This window comes from Lactuca sativa, chromosome 8 (assembly GCF_002870075.4).
Source record: "Lactuca sativa cultivar Salinas chromosome 8, Lsat_Salinas_v11, whole genome shotgun sequence".
NCBI classification, from domain to species: Eukaryota; Viridiplantae; Streptophyta; class Magnoliopsida; order Asterales; family Asteraceae; genus Lactuca; species Lactuca sativa.
In genome coordinates, this window is record NC_056630.2 from 192,214,277 (window position 1) to 192,220,052 (window position 5,776).

Genomic DNA, 5,776 nt, shown 5'->3' on the forward strand with positions numbered 1-5,776 from the left:
CCCGGTTTGCAACCGGGTTTTATATTAGGCAAGTCCTATGTATTTTTGATAATAGAGCCCGGTTTTAAACCAGGTCTTTTACTGACAAAAAGAGCTCGGTTCACTATAATATAACCGGGTCATATAACATTTTCAATGCCACTTCCCTACACATATTAGAACCCGGTTTCCATGTATATAATCAGGTCTTATAAGAGTCTCAACGTTGTTGTCATATGCAAATCAAAGTCGGTTACTTGATTAACAACCGGGTCTTTTAGTACATTATATATATATATATATATATATATATATATATATATATATATATATATATATATATATATATATACCAAATACTAACAAATTATGCAGCTTACAACTATTATATAGCTACTTCTGAATTCAATAAATCAAAAGTCTAACTTAATTTCTAAATGAATTTTTACATATTAACATCACTAACAACCTATCTTACAAAACATCTAAGGAGATCTCAAATGTACCCGGCAGAGACATCAACTTCTTTGCGATTGCTAAGCCTGAAAAGATGGAAGTGTTGGTCCTGAAAGTGATGAGATACAACAATTATTTGACTAATATGTTAGCATATTATAAATCAAAGTCCCAACAAAGTATAAATCACGTTTTCAAGTTTCACCTAAATATTTCCAATAACACAAACTTCATATATAGTTATCTTAAACATAAGAAAGGATGTGAGTACTTTTTCTATGATACCAAACAACTCTAATGAATATCATTTAATTTCCCCCATACAATGTCAAAAGTTAAAAATCAAAATTGGATATGCAAATATTCCAATTAATTAGTTATTAAAAAAAGATATTAGCAGCCTACATATTGGCTAAAAAAATTATTCATGGATGTTTTCATTACCTAAAGGTTATAGTGCAACCGAGTCTTTTACTTCGTTTTAATATTTTTTTTACAAAATTATAGCCTTGTTACCAATGTCCTTATTGTTAGAGTTGTTACATTTATGTATTTGCATTTCATATACCCAAATAAAAAAAACCTTCTATTGATTTTCAATTCATTTCTACATATTTACATCTAAGAACACTAGGATCCAACATTTTAAAAGATGTTAACATATGTACCCCAATTGAAGGATGTGCATACAAAGACACATCTGCTACATATATCAGCACCTACATTAGAGAAATCAAAGCACATTTAAGGAAACTACAAATGCAAAAAGGCTTTAAAACATAAACAAAATTACATACATTGCAACCCTCAGTCTTCAAACATGATCATCTTGAGCGCAGGTACTTCACTCCCTAACTGTTTATTTGATTCAACAACTAATAAATTCAAACATAAAATCAGTAATCACAAAAATGTAAGGATAATCCAGATTCTTACAATTTAGCAGCACTCATAATCAATGCTATTAGCCTCAGTCTTCTTATGCTATTTTAGTTCCTTTTAAAAACTCCATGTAACCTTTCATGCAATAAAATAGTAACCATGAGGTGTAGAAGAATCCATTTCTGCAACCACTTATGAGGCAGAAAATAGAAGAAGTATGGTATATCAATAAAATTTAATAAAATGGACAAATATATTGAAAAACTAAACCAACACTAGACACTAATGTCTATGAGACAGAAAATGGAAGTAGGATGCATATTGATAAGCTAAACCAACAAATAAAACAAAAATAAGAACTAAGCCAATATTGTAAGACTAAACATAGAAATAAATTAAAAAAAAAAAAAAAGTTAACCCAACAAGCATATTGTAAAAATAAAGCATTATAAATGGAAGTATGATGCTATATTGGTCATCAATGAAAATGTAAGCTTAATAAAAAGCATACCAATGTACCAATTGGATTCTTTTCTAGAAGAATGAGGGGACAAACTTGTCAAAGGAGTGTTAGTAACAAAAACAGATAAAACCTATTTGTTAAGTATATTGTCCAACATCAACCATTCAAAATTATAAAGCCTATTAAAAACATACCCAAAAAATGTAAGTAGGATGCTAGACTAGTAGACATTCTTTTGCCATATGCTTCAAAAAAAATTTAATGCCATGAGTTTGTTATGATGGTTAGTAAAAATATGCAATCATAAACAAATATTCAACTATGTCTAAAACAAAGCAATTAATTAATCACCATACAATATTTATACTTCTTTCCTCGAGGACCATAAATTAAACTTTTCACAAACCCCATTTCCATAAGACTTGGGACTCCTGTAATCCTATGCATTGTAAAACACACAAAAAAATGTGAATAAAAAAACTAAAAATTAATGAGAAGGTCATAAGAGTTTTCTTTATACCTTTCACTTGTTGAGTTGTACTGTTCATTCCTAACATCATACTTAGACCAAAATTAACAGATAAAACACATCTAATGGTTTTCACTTGTTGAGATGAAATCTCACATTGATTTTTCCTATAACTTTTCACATATTGAGCAGTAAAAATTTAGGTTGAGATGAAATGGTATCTTATTGTAAGATGTGAAGTTCATTAATCAATGAAATAGAACATTTTTCAAGGTTTTGGTGTACAACAACAAATAAAAACAACACCAATGTCGATATATTTAAATGTAGCTCTTCCCTATGAGTGCGACTCTTCGATTCTCTGTTTATATGAGTTCAAAATCATATTAGTACGGGTTTTGTGAGTTCGAAAATCGAAATCGCATTTGATTATATGAAGAATTGTGGTCAGTTAATTGATTGGATTCGATAGCCAGATTAAACAGGGTAAGTTGTTAGTTTGTGATTGATTAGTGAATAAACCCTACAGTAAACTCTTCGAGACTATCAATAGTGCCGATAAAGATTCAACTCACTAAATACAATTACAAATTTGAAAGTAACTGGACAAACTTACATGAGATAGAAGACTAGTAGAGTGTATTAGATGTGAGAGAACAGACGGCAGTAATTTTGCTCCGGCGGTGAGTCGTCAGGAGGAGAGAAGATGATGATCAGGGCTTTCTCGTTGTGTTTGGTCAGTGGGAGGGAAATTATGGTGGAAAATGGTAGTATGAAAATGGCGCTATTTTTCAATAAATTTCACGAAATTTAGGCGGCTTATTTTTCAGTATCGAAAATGATATGGAAATTTAGGCGGGCTGTAAATTAATTGATGTTTCTTACTCCTCAATTTATTGAGTTAATGTCATCAATTCCTTCCCTTAACAGAAATGTAATGCAATTAATAAAATATTTAACTTTAGTCATAAAAATAATTGATTAATCTTTCTATATATATTATTAACTTAAGTAAGTTTTTTTCTGAAGATTGGAGTCATTTTGAAATTTAATCTTAATAAAACGATTGATTTGTTAAATTTTCATTTCGTTCTAAAAAAATACATTATTACCTGAATTAACTTTTAACAATGTAATATTACTATCATTATGTTGTTATAGTCCGTGGATAAATTAGAACAATATAAATAATAATTATATTCAAAATATTTTACAGAAATTTATAAAAAGATGTTTATAAAAATGTAAAAAAAAAAAATGAGAACAAAATAAGTGGAATAGAAAATTATTTATAATGATAATTTTTTTCATGAAGGATCACTTAATTGATTACCAAACATTTTGTATTTCAAAATGTCTATTAATAATGTAAATTTTAAGGGACTTAAAAAAATATATTAAATTTAAATGTAAAATCATAGAAAAAAACATGTGTCGTTTTTAGAGATAGAAAAAATAAATAATTATAAATTATAAAAAAATGACAAGTGGCAAAATTTCTACTCTCACATTGGAAAAGATAGATTAAAGTAAATAGACAAAACTGTAAAAATGGTCTATCTGGTATGTCGAAAATTGTCATTTTTATCCAAAAAGGTTTGGATGACCAACATTTACAGATCTGGCTCGCCGCCTACCATGGAGGTTATATTTGGATTTACAGAGCTAGGGTTTGTAGTGTGGTCTTCGTTAGTATATGTAAACCGACGAGTTAACTCAATGTAGATATGTAAACTTGTGTAATCTTTTGCAGCTCTTCGATGTAAGATCTTAGAAAAGGGCTGACAACATAGATCTAAGAAATGGGTGATGATGCTCATCCGGTGGCGTGTGCAATTGTCAGTGTATGTAAATTGATCCGTATGAAAACCCTTGATGTTCATCATATCTTGAAGACAAAAACCATAGTTATGGATAAGAAAGATGGCAACGCTAGTGTTTCGTAAAATTAGAAGGGCGACAGCGCGAGGGGAGAATGAGAGAGACAGTGTCAGCGTTGGCGTAGAACGTTAAGTCGTCGGAGAAGGAAAGAGACGGTGTTGGTAGGACCAAATATAACATATATTTTTTTATAATTGATTTAAGTTTCAAAAGTACACGTTGGGTGAATGTGGCTGCTAGGTACTTAATATGACATGTAAGAACTGAAATTTAGAGAAAGTTGACTTTTAGTCGGCTATTGACCAAAAGGGCAATGTGGTAATTTATGATAATTAGATGAGATAATGAAATTGTGACTTCATGAAAATGCCCAAGATAAGTTTAAGTCACTTAAAAGAGGTTAGATGAGTAAGTTCACGAGAAATAATGCATCGGGAAATGCATTTTGACTAAAAGGATAAAATTGGTATTTTTATGTTTTTTAGGCCAACTTTACGACTTTAAAGATTAAGACTATTAAGTCAGTGAGATATGACTTAATGAATTTGTAGAGTATGGTCCACCTTCGCGTGGATATAAAGAACATAAAAAACGAGAAAGAAACGAAGAAATCATGAAAGTTAGAAGTTGGGACAAAAATCTCCCAAAGCTGAAATGGAATAAGCCAAACGGTTGCTGTGATGCAGGTACCGTGCGTAACAAGCCAAAAAATTCAACAAAATTTTCATTTTTATTTAGCAAAAACCTCTAAGTATCATAAAAACCAAAACAAGAAATCACAGGTGTATCAATACAACTATCCCAAAACACATAAGGTACCTAAAACACATAAAATCCACAATTGTAAGCATAAAGATTAATAAGTCCCTCCCAAAATATCCATATAGCATAGCAAAATAAACATTTATGGGTTATCAGCAACCCTGGGGATTATCAACAATCCCAGTGGGCTAACAACACGTCCTGTGGATTAACGACACGTTTTAGGGGTTATCAGCAACCCTGGGTGATTCTCAAAATTCCTAAGTTATCAGCATTTCAATTCAGATATAACAACAATCAATACCAAAGACCTAGTTGGCCACAACCACAATACCACACATGCAAAAGTTGTGAGAAGACTCGCCTCACGAATAACAGCTAAAACCATGAAAACTCTCACACACATGGTAGACAGGAGCAACAAAACACTTAACAACAATAGAGTCATACCATATCACCCTACATCCATAAAACCCTAGTTTGATCCCAAAAAAGTCAACCATTGTCAAAAGTCAACCATAGTCAACTTCAGCCACTAGCCACGTCGTTACCACCCATGGGTGACGTCGTGGTTGGAAAAGGACAAAATAGTCGCGAGGAGCCATTCTCACAACATGACATGCTAATTCTTAATGTCATGATATCCGTCCTGGACCGCTTTGAGCATTAAGCTCTTAATCATTTAAGCCACTCTTTGAGACTTCCCAGTGGGTCTTCCCCAACCATAAGGACCATGAAAATTGTAGCTTTGTAGTCATGCTTGCCCAATGCATGACTTCAACACTAACTAGGTCATAAGAAGGTAATTGGATCAAAACTCATGCTTGGAGTCTAAAACCAATACCAGACTTCATATATAAACTCATACTTCAAGGAAATGTCTC

At 31.5% G+C, this 5,776-nt stretch overlaps 1 long non-coding RNA gene across 5 annotated transcripts; it reads right to left on the reverse strand.

Annotated features, from left to right (window-relative positions):
* Window positions 1–346: 346 nt before the first annotated feature.
* On the reverse strand, window positions 347–3,012 carry LOC111911776 (uncharacterized). 5 transcript variants are annotated; one of them, XR_006186327.2, is made up of 7 exons: window positions 2,866–3,012; window positions 2,137–2,219; window positions 1,975–2,025; window positions 1,372–1,452; window positions 1,233–1,290; window positions 1,104–1,154; window positions 347–544 (listed from the first exon to the last, which is right to left on the reverse strand). It is a non-coding gene; the product is annotated as an uncharacterized LOC111911776 (long non-coding RNA). The 5 variants fall into 5 exon arrangements; XR_006186329.2 differs by lacking the exon at window positions 1,975–2,025; XR_006186326.2 differs by having other exon boundaries at window positions 1,975–2,219.
* Window positions 3,013–5,776: the final 2,764 nt, after the last annotated feature.